Genomic DNA, 17,725 nt, shown 5'->3' with positions numbered 1-17,725 from the left:
TTCGCCCTAGAGGCACTAATACTACTGGTAACTACCATTTGTGGACAGCTTCTAGGTGCCAGACTTAATGTGTTAGTTTCCCTGGTCTTAGAAAGAAGTATTGTCTAAAACAAACGCAAGAATGATGTCTCCTGGCTGCTTCCCTTCTAGAATAATGTTTCCTTCCCCCTGAGTAACTCTTCATCCAACAAGTCTGAGTCAGATGAACCTTTTTCCCTTTTCTTTCTTCTGTTGTAAATGTTACCTCTTAGTTGGTGTTTCTCAATGGCAATTCTGTTGTCTTTGGGGGTGGGACAACTCTTTGTTGTACTGGAGAACTCTGAGCAAGCATCTCTGCCCCCTCCCACTAAATCCAGTAGCATCCCCAGGTTTCAGTGACAATGAAAAAACCCGGCATGTTTCCAAACACCCCCAGGAAGGTCGCACCACCTCTATTGCGATCCACTAGGTATGCTGACTTTTACCTTTCCAAAAAACATCTTTTTAATTAAAATTTTCCTCTTAGTATAAATGCAGCTAATTTTTAGTTAGGAAAAAATCTAGACAAATAGCATTTGCTTTATAGCTAATTTTAGTAAAGCATATCTTATCTATAAAGATAGTTATACTTTATTATGTTTGTGGATGGGAAGTATTTTTTTAAATGTTATATAGTGAATCATGGGAAAATGTAATTGGGGGATACATAAATAAAGTATTTATTTTTAAAGGAAAATAGAAAACTTATCAAGAAGTAGCTGTGGAGTGAGACAGACCTAGAGTTAAATCTTGATTCTACTACTTAAAAAAAAAAAATTTTTTTTTTTTTTTTTGTCTTTTTGAGATGGAGTCTCACTCTGTTGCCTAGGCTGGAGGGCAGTGACACGATCTTGGCTCACTGCAGCCTCTGCCTCTCAGGTTCAAGAGATTCTCCTGTCAGCCTCCCGAGTAGCTGGGACCGCAGGTGTGTGCCACCACGCCCAGCTGGTTTTTGTATTTTTAGTAGCGATGGGGTTTCACATGTTGGCCAGGCTAGTCTCAAACTCCTGACCTCAAATGACCTGCCTGCCTCAGCCTCCCAGAGAGATTACGGGAGTGAGCCACTATGCCCGGCCATTAAAAAAACAAAACAAAAAACTTTTATTATGGAAAATTTCAAACACAAAAGTATACAGAATAAAATAAAGATACCCATATTTGTATCATCCCCCATGTATGCATCATCCCTCAAATATGTACCATAACCCAGTTTTAACAATCTCAGCCACTCACTTCTCTCACAGTTCCCTGCACTTTGAAGCAAACTGAGGCATTGCATCATTTTATTTGTTAAATAACCACATCATTGGCCCGGCCCGGTAGCTCACACCTGTAATCTATTTATTTATTTATTTTTTTTTTTTTTGAGACGGAGTCTCGCTCTGTCGCCTAGGCTGGAGTGCAGTGGCCGGATCTCAGCTCACTGCAAGCTCCGCCTCCCGGGTTCGGGCCATTCTCCTGTCTCAGCCTCCTGAGTAGCTGGGACTACAGGCGCCCGCCACCTCGCCCGGCTAGTTTTTTGTATTTTTTAGTAGAGACGGGGTTTCACCGTGTTAGCCAGGATGGTCTCGATCTCCTGACCTAGTGATCCGCCCGTCTCAGCCTCCCAAAGTGCTGGGATTACAGGCTTGAGCCACCGCGCCCGGCCCACACCTGTAATCTCAGCACTTTGGGAGGCTGAATTGGGTGGATCATAAGGTCAGGAGTTCGAGACCAGCCTGGCCAATGTGGTGAAACCTCATCTCTACTAAAAATACAAAAAAATTAGCTGAGTGTGGTGGCGTGTGCCTGTAATCCCAGCTACTTGAGAGGCTGAGGCGGGAGAATTGCTTGAACCCAGGAGGTGGAGGTTGCAGGGAGCCGAGATCATGTAGTACCCCTGCACTCCAGCCTTGGTGACAGAGTGAGACTCCATCTCAAAAATAATAATAATAATAATAATAACAATAAGCCACATCAATACTACCATACCTCAAATAATCAACAGTATTTGCTTGATATCATCAAATATCTAAACAGTGTTCAATTTCTAATTGTCTTATAGATATACCATAGATATATTTATATATATATCGTGTGTGTATAATTTGTTTGAATTGGGATTCGAAAAAAGTCAATACATTGTAATTGGTTGCTATTTAGCTTCAATCTCTTTGCTTTTTTCTCTCCCAGGCTGGAGTGCAGTGGCATGATCTTGGCTCCCTGTAACCTCTGCCTCCCAAGCTCAAGCGATTCTCATGTTTCAGCCTCCTGAGTAGCTGGGATTACAGGCACGCGCCACCATACCTGGCTAATTTTTGTTTTCTTAGTAGAGACAGGGTTTAGCCATGTTGGCCAGGCTGGTCTCAAACTCCTGGCCTCAAGTGATCCACCCACCATAGCCTCTGAAAGTGTTAGGATTACAGGCGTGACCTACCTTGCCCAGCTTTCAATCTCTTTTAAACTTGGGCTTCCCTCTGTCTCTTTTTCCTTACAGTTTATTTGTTGAAGGAAACAGTTTTTTTTTGCCTTATGCAGTTTGCCACAGTCTGTATTTTGCTGATTATATCGACATGGTATTTTCTATAAATTGGTAGATGGATGTAGAGTCTAGTCAGATTTTTTTTTAGTTGGCAAGACTGTTTCATGGGCAGTGCTATATTCCTGCCTCAGGATGCCCAGGCTGTATGATTGTCTTGCTTTTTGTGATGTTAATTTTTTTATTTTGAAATAATTTCAAACTTACAGTAATCGTACAAGAAAAGCACACAAAAGAACTCCTACATTCTATTCACCCAGAGACCCCCATTCAAGTTTTGTCAGCAGTCCCAATAATATCCTTTAATAGGAAAATGATTCTGGTAATGTTTTTTAAATCCCTTTCAAAGGCCTTAGTCACTCCTTTCTTGACCTTTATGACCTTAACATTTTTTAAGATTACAGACTTTTTTTTTTTGTAACATGTTCCTCAGTTTGGGTTTGTCTGCTGTTTCCTCATGATAAGACTGAGATTATGCATTTTTGGTAGAAGGATCACAGATAGCACAAGATGTCGTTTTGCCCCATCACTGTTTAGTTTGATCACATCAGTAAAGCGGTGTCTGCCAAAGTTTATCCATTATAAATTATTCTTTCTCCCCTCATAATTAATATTTTAAGGAGAGATGCTTTCAGACTACGTAAATATCCTGTTCCACATCCAACTTTTACCTAACAGCTTTAGCATCTATTACTGTTTCTTGCCTGAATTAATTATTACTGTGATAGATAACTGGAGATTTTCTTCCCCTGCCCAACGCTCCAATAACTGGAGATTTTCTAATTTCATTATTCCTTCTGTCTTTATTAGTTGGCATTCTAGTGTAAGGAAGAATTTCCTGTTCTTATTTGTTCAATTGTTTATTTATTTAGCATGGATTCCTGTTTTGCTCAGTGGGTTGTGATCCTTTACTATGATTTATTTGGATGCTCCAGTTTCCCCATATTTGGACAGTAAGAACCCCTTCAAGCTCTTTACAATGTCCATTTTACGTGTCCCCGCCATTCCTGTATTCCTCACTCTTTGGCACAGCCTTCCAGCTCATCTTATTCTTTTCTTGCCCTGGCCCAGAAATCAGCCATTTCTTCAAGGAACCTTGGTTCTTTTTAGTAGGAAATGGTACTTAGAAACCAAGATCTGGTATGCTCACTACTACTGGAATATCATGATTCCCAACCCCTTTTAGGGGACAGAGCTAGGAAATACGTGTTCATACATATACATAAGTATCTGTCCATTTTTACGGGTACAGTCATCCCTCCTTGTACACAGGGGATTGGTTCCAGGACCCTCCCACCCCCGGTATACCAAATCCATGCATACTTAGGTCTCACAGTCTCCTCTGTGCTACCCACACGTGCTAAAGGGTTTTGCGTCTTGCATATACCATATTTTCAGTCCCTTTTGGTTGATAAAAATCTGCATAGAAGTGGACCAGCTCAGTTAAAACTTGTATTCAAGAGTCAACTGTATATTTATTTCTGTTTCTGTCTATATATATTGAAAACCACAAGTTCACTTTGGTACTTCCAATTCTTTTTTTTTTTTTTTTTTTTTAAAGATGGAGTCTCGCTGTCACCCAGGCTAGAGTCAGTGGCACAATCTCTGCTCACTGCAACCTCCGCCTCCTGTGTTTAAGCAATTCTCCTGCCTCAGCCTCCCAAGTAGCTGGGATTACAGGCACCCACCACTGTGCCCTACTAATTTTTTTAGTAGAGACAGGGTTTCACCATGTTGGCCAGGCTGGTCTTGAACTCCTGACCTCAAGTGATCTGCCTACTTCAACCTCCCAAAGTGCTGGGATTATAGGCCTGAGCCACCATGCCCGGCCAGTACTTTCAATTCCAATCCAATATTACACCATCTTTATAGCTGTTCCCATTTATAATTATGTAAGAATGAGAAACCTGGCTCTTATTATCCCCAGTATGTTTGCTTGTTTACTCAGTCCTCCTTTTCCTAACCAGTCTCTCAACCCTGCCAGGCCATCACCCAACTCAGCTGTATTTTCCATACAGGGCCCGTACCCTGCCAGGCCCCACAGCATATGCCATGCACCTTACTAGTTGCCTTCCTTGTGTTGCCCTGACCTCTGCTAGATGACCCTTGCTTAGGCTTTATGTACGATCTTTCTCTTTGATTATATATACATGTTTAATTAAAATATTGAGATAATTGTACATTTACATGCAAATATAAGAAATAATACAGAGGGATCGTATTTACCCTTTATCCAATTTCCACCAATAGTAGCAGCTTGGAAAACTATTGTGTAATAATAGTATCACAGCCAGGATATTGACATTGTTAATGTGAAAATACAGAACAGTTCCATCAACACAGGATCCTTCCTATTTCCTTTATAGTCAAACCCATCTACATTCATAACTCTGGCCTGTGGCAACCACTATCTGTTCCCCAGTTCTATAATTTTGTCTTTGCAAGACGTTATGTGTATAAAATCACACAGTATGTAACCTTTTAGGAGTGATTTTTTCAGTCAGCCTAATTCCTTGGAGTTTCATCCAGGTTGTTGTGTGTACCAATAGTTGATTCCTTTTTATTGTTGAGTAGTATTCCATGGTATGGATGTACCACAGTGTGTTTATCAGTTCATTCACTGAAGGGTATCTGGATTCTTTCTAGTTTGGGGCTATTATTAATAAAGCTGCTGTAAACATTCGTGTACAGATTTTTGTGTGTAGATGGATTTTTATTACTTTGGGATAAATACCCAAGAATTTCCTTTCTAGGTCATATGATAGTTGCATGTTTGACTTTATATGAAACTGCCAAACTGTTTTCCAGAGTAGTTGTACCATTTTATATTCCTACCAGCAATGTATGAGTGATCAAGCTTCTCTACATCCTCACCAGCATTAGGTTTTATCAGTATTTATTTTAGCCATTAGAGCTATATAGTGGTGTGTTTTGTGGTTTTAATTTGCATTTCCTTAATGGCTAATAATGATAACCTCTTTTCATGTGCTCATCTGTCATCTGTATATTCTCTTTTTACATATCAGTGCGTTTCCTTTATCCACTAATTTTTTTTTTTTACTCTAGAGTTTTAAGAGTTCTTTATATACTCTAGATATTAGATCTTGCTCTGATATGTGGTTTGCAGATACATTCTCCCACTCTGTAACTTACCTTTCTATCTCTTCATATGATCCTTCTCTGAGAAAAAGTTTTTAATTTTCATGAGGTCCAATTATTCTTTTATGGATTACACTTTTGCTGTCAAGTCTTCAGAACTTTTCATCTATCCTAGTGCCCTGAAGCTATGTGAGTGTGTTTGTAGATTCATTGTTGGGTTTCACTGATCTAATATATCTGTCCATCCACCAATACTACCCTGTCATGAATACTGTAGTTATGTAATAGGCCTTAGTATGGCACAGAGTGATTCTTCCCACTTATTCTCTTTTTCAAGATCATTTTAGATAGGACCTGTGACTTTAAATATGCTTATTTATGTCAACAAAAAATATTACTGGGATTTTGATAAGAATTAAATTTGTAAATCAATTTGAGGAGATTGCCATCTTTGTTGCATCTTCTAATTTATAATCACAATATGTTTCTCTGTTTTTTATATCTTTGATTTCTTTCATCAGAATTTTATAATTTTCAGCATATAGATTTATATATTTTTTTAATTATTTATTTATTTATTTTGAGATGGAGTCTTGCTCTGTTACCCAGGCTGGAGTGCAGTGGCATGATCTCGGCTCACTGCAAGCTCTGCCTCTCAGATTCATGCCATTCTCCTGCCTCAGCCTCCCAAGTAGCTGGGACTACAAGCACCCACCACCACACCTGGCTAATTTTTTGTATTATTTAGTAGAGATGGGGTTTCACCATGTTAGCCAGGACGGTCTCGATCTCCTGACAGCATGATCCGCCCGCCTCGGCCTCCAAAAGTGCTGGGATTACAGGCGTGAGCCACTGCGCCTGGCCAGATTCATACATGTTTTAAGTTTATACTTAAGTATTTCATTTTCTTTGGGGCGATTTTAACTGGTATTGTGGTTTGTTTGTTTGTTTGTTTGTTTTGAGATGGAGTCTCACTCTGTTGCCTAGGATGGGAGTGCAGTGGCATGAACTCAGCTCACTGTAACCTCTGCCTCCCAGGTTCAAGCAATTCTCCTGCCTCAGCCTCCTGAGTAGCTGGGATTACAGGCACTTGCTACCACGCCCAGCTAATTTTTGTATTTTAGCAGAGACACGGTTTTGCCATGTTGCCCAGGCTGGTCTCAAACTCCTGACTTCAGGTGATCCGCCTGCCTTGGCCTCCCAAAGTGCTGGGATTACAGTCATGAGCCACTACACGTGGCCTAGGTATTGTGTTTTTAAATGCAGTTTCCACATGTTTTTTGTTTGTGTATAGAAATGCAATTGATTTTGGCGTGTTGATTTTATGCCTTACTACTTTGCTGAGCTCACTTTCCATTCTGGGAAGTTTTTGGTGATTCCTTGGGATTTTCTTACATAAACAATCATGTCTGCAAATAAGGACAGTTCTGTTTCCTCTTTTCCAATTCATATGCTGTTATTTTTTTTTCTTGCCTTATCATAGTAGCCTAAAGCTTCTACCAAGCAGAAGTCACAAGAGCAGAATCTTTGCCTTCTTCCTGATCGTGGGGCGAAGGCATTCAGTCTTTTCCTTTTCAGTATGATGTTAGCAGTAAGTTTTCCATAACAAGTTGAATTAGTTCTCCTCCATTCTTAACTTGCTGAGAGTTTTTATCATGAGTCAGTGTTGAATTTTTTTTGTCTAATGCTTTTTCTGTGTTAATTGATATGATCATATGATTTTTCCTCTTTAGCCTGTTGGTGTGGTGGATTATATTGATTGATTTTTTTAATGTTAAACCAGCCTGTACCTGTAATAAATTTCATTTGGTAGTAGTGTATAACTATTTTTATGCATTGCTGGATTTTATTTGCTCATATTTTGTTGAGGATTTTTTTCCTAAGTTCAGGATTGATGCTGGACTATAGTTTTCTCTTTTTGTACTCTGTCTGCTTTTGGTATCAGGGTAATGTTAGCCTCATAAAAGGAGGTGGGAAATGTTCCTTCCTCTTCTATGTTCTGGAAGGCATTGTGGAAAATTGGTGCCCATTCTTCTCTAAATGTTTGGTAGCATTCTCCAGTGAGGTCGTTTAAGCCAGGAGATTTCTTTTGGGGAACTTTTTGTTTATTAATTCAATTTCTTTAATTTTTATAGAACTGTTCAGGTTGTCTCATTCATCTTGGCTGAGTCTTGGTAGTTGGCAGTGTTCAAGGAGTTGATCCATTTCTTCTAAGTTGTCAAATTTATATCAGTGATTTCTGATTTGTTTGTATTAGTTCCTTGTTATTCTTTAAATGGATGCCAGATCTGCTGTGATAGCTCCTGTTTCATTCCTGAAATGGGTGATTTGTGTCTTTTTTTTATTTTTGTCAGTCTTGCCAGATCTGTAGTGATAGCTGTGTTTCATTCCTGATATGGGTGATTTGTGTCTTTTTAAAATTTTTGTCAGTCTTGCTAGAGGTTTATCAATTTTATTTCTTTTTTCACAGAGCCAGCTTCTTATATCACTGATTTTCACTGTTGTTTTCCTGTTTTTAATCTTACTGATTTATGTTCTTATTTTTATCTGTCCAATGCTTGTTTTGTGTGTGTTTTGCTCTCATTTTTCTAGTTTACTTAGGTTGAAATCTGAATTACTGATTTGAGACCTCTCCTCTAACATAAGCATTAAGTGATAGAAATTTCTTACAAATCTCTGCTTTACCAGCGTCTTACATATATTTTGATATATTTTCATTTTGATTCAGTTCTGTGTGTTTTGTAATTTCCTTCGAGACTTCCTATTTGACTTATGATTTATTTATAAGTTTGACGTTTAATTTCCAAGTCTTTGGAGTTTTTCCTGTTGTCTTTCTGTTATCGATTTCTAGTTTGATTTCATTGTGGGTAGAGAACATTCTCTGTATGATTCCAGTTATTCTAGGAATCAGTGCCAAGACACATTATAATTAAAGTCCTTATTGGAAATTTTCAGCATATCATTTGTCTCCATTTTAATGTCTGTTGATTGTTTCTTCTGATTCAAGTTGTGATTTTCCTAATTATTGGTATGACAAGTGATTTTCAGCTGTATTCTGTACATTTTGGGTCCTTTTTTTCCTTGCTTGTCAGGCAGTCTTCCTGTTGAAGCATTGCCCAGGAGCCAGGTGAGTGTATATGCCCAGCTCCCTGTTCAGCCTTACTGACACCACCCCAACAAAAGTTGGGTGATTAAAACACTGCCTCAGTCCAGATGACGAGGTGGAATTTCACGTCTCTCACCAGTTCTCTTTGACATCTTTTTAGTGAAAGTGGGGCATTGCCTTGCACTGTCATTTTGCCTTTGAGTCGGGGGGATAAGATCAGCAACATGAGAAAAAAAAAATCTGGACCCCACTGCCACCTAGGAAGAAGTGGAAGCAACTCACACTGCTTTGTTTCTGCGAGGTGTGACTGAAGCTCATTCCTGGCTGGGCCCTGTGGTCCTAAGGGGAGGACAAGGTGGGAAGTGTAATGCCAACCCTCCCACCTCCCACCACCTCTTTCCTCCTCATACCAGGTGGAGTTGGGGGTTCACCTCCCCACTGGACCCCATTGACACCAGGGGATTGGGAAATGGGAGTGTTGACTATCCTGCTTCACACCCCATCATTCTGCTTCATTGATGGCAAATGAGTGAGGAGGCTCCACTCCTCTTGAAGCTCCCCTGTTGCTTGGGGAAGCGGCAGCAGATACATGAATACCAACTAGCCTTTCCTCCCACTGCACTGTTCAGTCTTGTTGACACCAATTGAATGTGGAGGTTTGTCTCCCTACTGGGCCTCGCTAAGATTGAAGTTTGGGGGAAAGTAGAGTGTTTACAGGCCCCCACTTGCACAGCTTTGTTCAGTGTCCTTGATGATGGATGAGAACGAAGGTTCAAGTCCCCACTGGGTCCCACTGACATAGAGGCAGGTGGTGAGCCTGGTGTTGACTAATCCCACTTCAAACCACCCTGTTAAGACTGGTTGTTGCTGGGTGAGGCGCAGCTCACAGATAGACCCCAGTGACACCAGCCTGGCGGGGGAACTGAAGCACTGCCCATTTCTACTTGATGGGGGGAAATCATCTTTCTGCTCAGGTCACCACCGCCACCCAGCAGGGGAATCAGAGTGCCACCTGCTTTTTCCAGTTGGGATATGGAAAATTAGCTCCCTGATCAGCCCCAAAACCACCCACTGGGGGAATCAGGGCACCACATGGTCCTTCTAGACACAGTAGAAGATGAGATCCATGTTTATCCCTCTGACACCACCTGATGGGAGAAGTAGATTGATCCCACTTCTGCAGAGCAGGAGTGTTTGATAGATGATCAGCTCCCTCTCCATCCTCTCTGAAACTGGGGGTTGGAAGACGATATGGCGTTTTTAACTGGAGTAGCATGGGTATTGCCAAAAATATATTCAGTTGTTAGGTCGCATTTTCCACAGACCTTTGGCAAAGGGGGACAGGCTTTTCTTATAGCTTGTTCTGAGTTGAAGGCTTCTGCAGCACCCTGTTGGGGATATACGGGAGGCAATAAAGAATCCCAGGTAGCTCACAGCCATATTGTTCCTCAAGTCCTGAGGTCCTTAGACAGTCTCTCCCTCTCAGAATCTTCCTATGCTTATCTGTTCTACTGTGTCCAGAGTTTCTAAGTCGTAAGGATGAGGAATGGGTCAACTCTACCTGGACAGAACCAGAAGTCTGCCTAGCAGCTTTTTGCTTTATTGAGGAAAGGAGAGCAGGAAGGAGGGAGAAAGGGAGAATTTCCTTTAACTTCTTTGAGGTGTAATTATCAATAATTCACCCGTTTAAAGTACCAATCCAGTGTTTTTAGAACATTCAAAGAGCTATGTAACCAGCACCACAGTCAGTTTTGGAATATCATCTTTGGATGTCATCCCAAAAAGAAACCGTGTGCTTTTTTGTTTTGTTTTGTTTTGTTTTGTGGGGGTTGTTTTGTTTTGTTTTTTGTTTTGTTTTGTGTTTTGGGACGGAATTTCGCTCTTGTTGCCCAGGCTGCAGTGCAGTGGCACGATCTCGGCTCCTGCAACCTCCGCCTCCCAGGTTCAAGCAGTTCTTCTGCCTCAGCCTCTCAAGTAGCTGGGATTACAGGCTCATGCTACCGCACCCAGCTAATTTTGTATTTTTAGTAGAGACAGGGTTTCACCATGTTGGTCGGGTTGGCTGGTCTCGAACTTCCGATCTCAGGTGATCCACCTGCCTCAGCCTCCCAAAGTGCTAGGATTATAGGCGTGAGCCACTACACCCGGCCTCTTTGTACTCTTTAGCAAGCCCCGGCTGCCATTTGTTCTTTCCCTCCTCCCTAGCCCCAGGAGCCATCAGACTACTTTCTGTCTCTATAGATTTCATTTTTTCTGGGCATTTCGTATAAATGGAACCATATAAATATGTGGTCTTTTGTGATTGGCTTTTTTCACTTAGCATAATGTTTCCAAGGTTCATCCATGTTGTAGCATGTGTCAGTGCTGCTTCCTTTTTATGGCTGAATAATTGTTCATTGTGTAGATATACCACATTCCATTTATCCATTCTCCTGATGGGCATTTGGACTCTTTTCACTTTTTGGCTATTATGAGTAATAATAAAACCTGAGTTTTTATGTGGACATATTTCATTTTTCTTGGGTATTTACCTAGGAGGAAAGAACTGGGTCATTTGGTAACTCTGTTTAATCATTTGATGAACTGCCAGATCATTTTCCAAAGTGTTTGCTTCATTTTATATACCCACCAGCAGTAGATAAGGGCTCTCATTTTTTTTTTTTACATCCTCATTGATACTTGTTATTATCAGACATTTGATTCTAGCCATCCTAGTAGGTATGAAGTGGTATTTCATTGTAATTTTAATATGCATTTCCCTAATGACTAGTGATGTTGAGCATCTTTTCAAGTATTTATTGAAACTTTTTACATCTTTTTTGGAGAAATGCCCACTCAAATTATTTGCCCTTTTTAAATTATTGAGATATAAGTCACATACCATAAAATTGACCCTTTTAAAGTGGTCATTGGTTTTTAGTAGATACTTAAGGCTGTGCAGTCATCAACACTATTTAAATCCAGAATATTTTCATCAGACCAAAAAGAAATGTTCTACCAATTAGCACTTCTGAATACAGAGGAATAAGCAAGCTCAGTTTCTCCTGCTACACTCTCATAACACGTTTCTGACACCAGATGTGTGGGATTTTTTTCCACACACCAAACAAGCAATAAATTATGCAGGGGACTCCAGATGGGTGTCCTCCAATTTAATTCTGACATTATCTACCTAGAGATAGCGTCAGATCCCGCAGGTTGAGGGCTCAGTCTTATAAGATTGCCTCCTACTTCTGATGCCTGTCACAAGCCCCAGTTTTTTAACCTGTGCTTCTGACTGGCTGGCTATAAACTGGGGTTCCCACACCCCTCTATTTGGATTTCATTAATTTGCTATAGTGGCTCACAGTACTCTAGGAAACACATTTACCAATTTATTATAAAGGCTGTTACCAAGGATGGAGATGAAGAGATACATAAGGGTGAGGTATGGAGGAAGAGGCACAGAGCATGCCACCCTCTGGCAGCCTCCATGTTTTCAGCTCTTTGAACCCTGTCCTTCTGAGCTGTTATTAAGGCTTCATCACATGGCATGATTGACTAAACCACTGGCCATTGTTGATCAAGTTAACCTTCAACCCTCTCCCCTCCCCAGAAGCTGGATTTGGTGCTGAAAGTCCCAACACTGTAATCCTACCTTGGTCTTTCCAATGGCCAGCCCCCATCCTGAAGCTGCGTAGGGACTGACAGCTACTAGTCAACTCATTAACATATAAAAAGATATCACCTTGGAGATTCCAGGGATTTCAGGAATTGTATGCCAAGAAAGAGGGACCAAGACCAAAGGTGTATTTCACAATATCCCAACAGTCAGTTCCCATTTCACTTTCACCCTAGTCCCCCTGGGAAACACTGTATCTACTTTCTGTCCCTGTCAATTTGCCTCCTTGGGACATTTCATATAAATACATACTGTCTGTTGTAATTTGCCGGTGTCCTTTCTTTCACATGGATTCACATTAGTCTTGGATAACTTGCTTTTAATCTGAAGAACCTCCTTTATATTTCTTATAAGCTGAGTCTGCTAGCAACAAATTCTCTGCTTTTTGTTTACCTGGGAATTCCTTTATTTCCCCTTCATTTTTGACAGATAATCTTGCTGCGTGTAAGATTCTTGATTGGCAGTTTAATATTTAGCGCTTTGAATATGTCATTCCTCTACTTTCTGGTCTCCATGGTTTCTGATGAGAAGTAAACTATTAATCTTTTTGAGGTTTCTTTGTACACAAGGAATCATTTTTCTATTTGAGCATTTTTACTGTGATGTGTTTTAACGTGGATCTATTTGTGTGTATCGTACTTAGAGTTTGTTGAACTTCTTGGATGTGTGGATTAATGTTTTTCATCAGATTTGGGAAGCTTTGAGCCATTATTTCTAAAAGTTTTTTCTACTCCTCTCTAAACTCTCTTTCTGTTCACTTATGAGGTATATGTTGGTTCACTTCATGGTATTCCACATTTCTGTGAGGCTCTGTTGATTTTTTCTTTTTTTATTTTCTGTGTTTTTCAGAGTGCATAATCTCTATCAGTCTATCTTCAGGTTCTCTAATTCTTCCTTCTGCCACTTCAAATCTTCTATTGAGCTCCTCAAGTGAATTTTTCATTGTTTTTGTACTTTTTAACTTCTGAATTTCCATTTGCTTCCTTTTTATAATTCCCATCTCTTTATTAGTGTTCTCTGTCTGATGAAACAGTGTCATCATAGCTTCTTTTACTTCTTTAAACATGGGTTCCTTTAGGACTTTGAGCATATTTGTAACGGCTGCTTTGAAGGCTTTGGTATATCAGATGCCTGGCCCCTCTACCAGAGAGTGTCTATTGACTGTGCTTTTCTCTGTGTATGGGTCATACTTTTTTCTTTCTTTCCATGTCTCATACTTTTTGTTGAAAACTGGACATTTTAGATAATATTTTTTAGCACCTCTAGATACTCTTCCCTCCCCGGGCTTGTTTTTGTTGTTATTTGCTTGTCTATTTGGTCAGAGACTTGACTAGACTATCTTAGTGATGGACTAGTCTTTTTTTCTTCATAGTTTGAAGCCTCTGATGTGACTCCTAAGAGGGCATGGCCTTGGCCGAGCAAACACAGTCACCCTGAGAAGACAATGTTTTTTTTCAGCAGGGCACCCTTTCTCTCTTCCACGCATCTCTCTGTTATGCTGTCTCCCTCAGTTGTTAGCACACCAGCTGTTGGGTTCCACTAATTACCTGCTGATCACTCTGTTGTTTTTGACAAAGCCCTGGGTCATCTGTTGCCCTACCATCTGATTTAATTAAGTTTGGGTGGTGGCCATTTTTGAGGTCAGTCTTGAGGTTTGCTTATACTCCATGAGAGGGCTTAGTCTCTTTCCTTGGTTCTCTCTGGCAAGCTTGTGTGACTACAGTTCAGCTTATTGCTCTCATGAAGCTATGAGGCTACTCATTAATAACTGCTTAACCAAAGCCTCCATTGTTTTTGAAAGCATCCTAGGCTTGAGCTTCCCCGTGCTGTGTTTCAGGTAAAGATAGTTTTGTAGGGGGAAAGCTTCAGAATTCCCTGTTTTTAAGGCCTGCTTCTCCTTCTGGATGAAGTCTACTAGCCATGTCTCTGGAGCTTGAGGCAGGGACAACAGCCCAGTTCTCTGAGTGATCCCCCTGCTTTGCAAGGTGAGCAGGAATAATAGCTTCTGGTCTTCTTGGCTTGCCTAAGTGTGGAATCTTTGACCTACAGATGGGGTGGAGCAGGGGCACTTGGGAGAAGCCAGCCAGGGTGAGGAGGAAATCCATATGGGAGGGCAGACCAGCAGTGATGCAGCCTGAGCCAGATAACACCTGTGTGGGAGAGTGACCTGGCCCAGGGTGTTAGAACATTCCCAGGCATCAGAACATGGGTCAGGTTGGGAGGGCTCCGTGTGGGGCAGGGTGACCCTACATGGAATATTGGAACATAGGCAGGGTGAGGAGAGCATCTACCCAGGTGGCTGGCAGCAGCAGCTTGGCATATGTGTTAAAGTCCAGATGGGACGAGAGAGGCATCCACATGGAGGAGGGAGCAGAGGCAGTGATGGGAGACTGGTTCCATGTAGGGGGCTTGGTCACTTAGGTAAATATATTAAAGATTATGGTACCCAGGCTTCTCACAGAGTTATAATTATAGGTACAGTTGTGGAAAGGGTGGAAATTAGAGGAACTCTGTGGTGTTGGCTTGGAATTGGTAGTATCAGGGTAAACTCTTGGTTTTTCCATATGTATATATGCCTACATATGGAAGTAAATAGAGATGTAAAGTGTGGTAATGTGTGTGCTTGTGCATAATATCCATATGCTTTAGCTCTGTCCACTGAGAGGGCCTGGCAGCAGTAACACTAATGGCAATGAGCATACCTAACACACAGCCATCGGTTTCTAGATATCATTCTTTACTAATAAATGCAAGGGCTTCTGAGTCTAATCCCGAAGAAACAGCTTGCCCAAATTGAGAGAGACTGCTACAAAGTAACTGGCCTATACTCTTTGAAAGTGTCAAGGTCATCAAAGTCGAGGAAAGACTGAGGAACTTGTTCTAGTGTGAAATAGGTGAAAGAAACAGGACAACTACATACAACATGTCCTTTTACTGTAAGGAACATTTTTGGAGTAATCAGTGAAGCTGAGGTCTGAGGAACAGAGGGCAAGTAGTAATATCTCAACCATAATTTTCTGATTTGGGGTAATTTTCAAGAATATCTTTGTGGGAAGTACACACTAAATTATTTGGCGTAATGGGGCAGTATTTCTGCAAGTTATTCTAAAAAATTCAAGGAAAAATATTCTTTCTTTTTTTTTTTTTGAGACAGTCTCACTCTGTTGCCCAGACTAGAATGCAGTGGTGCAATCTCAGCTCACTGCAACCTCTGCCTTCCGGGTGCAAGCAATTCTCCTGCCTCAGCCTCCCAAGTAGCTGGGACTACAGGCAAATGCCACCACACCTAGCTCATTTTTGTATTTGTAGTAGAGGCTGGGTTTCACCATGTTGGCCAGGTGGGTCTCTAACTCCTGACCTCAGGTGATCTGCCCTCCTCAGCCTCCCAAAGTGCTGGGATTACAGGCATGAGCCACCATGCCCAGCCAAGGAAAAACATTATTTGTGCTCTTTTGTACCTTTTCTGTAAGTTTGGCATTGATTCAAAGTAAAAAAATAAAATACTCTAAAAAATATATGGGCCAGGCATGGTGGCAGGCACCTGTCTTACTGACTACCAAAGAGGCTGAGGCAGGAGGATTGTTTGAGCCCAGGAATTCAAGGCTGCAGTGAGCTATGATCATGTCACTGCTCACTAGCCTGTGTGACAGAGCAAGGTGCTGTCTTAAAAAAATTTTTTTATTAAAACTAAAGTGTTCAATTGTGTTGTATGCTGCTGCACAGTCAAATAGAAGCTCTAAAGAATCCACCTTAAGATAGAACATCAGAGACCATAGCAAGAGCAGTTTGATTTGAGAGTGGAGGCAGAGACCAGAGCTGAGTAGGCTGAGGATGAAACTTGTGACACGTGGAGATGGCAGGTGTAGTCACCTTGGTTTGGAGGTTTAGCTATGAAGGGGAGAGAAGAAGGGCCCGCAGAAGAAGGGAAATTATAGTGAAAGATCTGGAAACAATTACGTATACCTGGGAATGTTTGAAAAACAGAAATAGGGAAAGTCTTGGATAAGTTCTATCTTCGGATATTTGACAAGTTCTGTCTTTGAATATTTGAAAATCTTTCAAGACAAAGAGATGCTTTATTCTTTATTTTTAGTGGGAAGAACCAGAACCAATGTTTATAGAATGGATTTTAACTCAACACTAGAGAACATCTGAAGCCCAGTGTGGTGGCAGGCATCTGTAGTCCCAGCTACTCAAGAGGCTGAGGCAGGAGGAGCCCCTGAGCCCAAAAGTTTAAGTCCAGCCTAGACAACAAAGTGAGATCCCCATCTCTAAAGACGGAAAGAAAGAAAATATTTGAGCTGTCTAACAGTGGAATAGTCAGTTCCCTTGTGAAAAGTGAGCCTCTTGTCACAAAAAGTGGAGAACACAAGGCTGGAAATTCAGCTGTACAGCAAATTCCTGGAAGTGACTCCTCCGTGGACTTAAGAATGCGGATAGGTGGGCCTCCCACACCCACTAGGCACCCACTGCATTCTCAGCCTATTGTTCTATGACTTTAGGAAGTAATGAGCCCTTTCTGAAATCTTGAGTATAGAAGGAAATTACCAGTTCTTGGTGTTCTAGATCTCACTTTTCAGTGTTTTACCTGCCCACTTGTAGAAATTAAGGAAGAAAAGACTCAGTACTCACTGGTACATTTTAGTAGGTTTCTTTGTTGTGTTTATTGTGACTGATTTCATATTTGTCATGATCAGTATCTCATTTGGTTCCTTAAAGATTGTTCTAAGTTTGGTTCTCGTGTCTGGAGGTGGGTACATTTCTCTTCATCTACCACATCAATGCAAGGTATATTCACAACACCTCATTATTGGGAACACTGAGCAAGCATGCAGAAAGGGCTGCTTTCACCTTGCAGAATCCTGTTTGCATTAGGCTTGACTTCCTTAGACATTGACACAGGGTCACTGACTGTACAGTAACTGGGGTCAGCTCAGTTATTTTGCGTTTACTTGAGGTCAACCCAGGTCTCAAGATTTCACCACAGAGATTATTCTTGAGGTGATCTATAAACCATCCCTTCCTTAGCTTGGTCTAAATAAGTCCTACCCCTACCCCTTATCTAATGAAATTAGTGTTCATTTTTAGTGTAGTTGAAAGCAGTTATTTTAACTCTTGTCTGTAGATGTCCTCAGATACTGGTTCTCCAGGCCATGGACTTATCTCTGCAAAGCTCACCACTCTTGTCTCTCAAGAGCTAAGTTAACATTCTGGAGTGCCACATACTCAGAAGCACAGACTTGCCCAGAAATATTCATAGACTCCCTCTTACTCAGATAACAAATACACAACTCCTTAGTTTGAGCATTTAGGGCCTCCTGCC

The 17,725-nt window shown here is 41.1% G+C and overlaps 1 protein-coding gene across 6 annotated transcripts in view; it reads left to right on the top strand.

Annotated features, from left to right (window-relative positions):
- PTPDC1 (protein tyrosine phosphatase domain containing 1) overlaps positions 1–17,725 on the top strand; it is a 101,447-nt gene that overhangs the window by 45,840 nt on the left and 37,882 nt on the right. The window lies entirely within an intron of this gene.

The sequence above is a fragment of the Papio anubis genome, chromosome 13 (genome assembly GCF_008728515.1).
Source record: "Papio anubis isolate 15944 chromosome 13, Panubis1.0, whole genome shotgun sequence".
Taxonomy (NCBI): domain Eukaryota; kingdom Metazoa; phylum Chordata; class Mammalia; order Primates; family Cercopithecidae; genus Papio; species Papio anubis.
The sequence above is the reverse complement of the archived record's forward strand: the minus strand, read 5'-3'. Positions and strand labels throughout refer to the sequence as shown.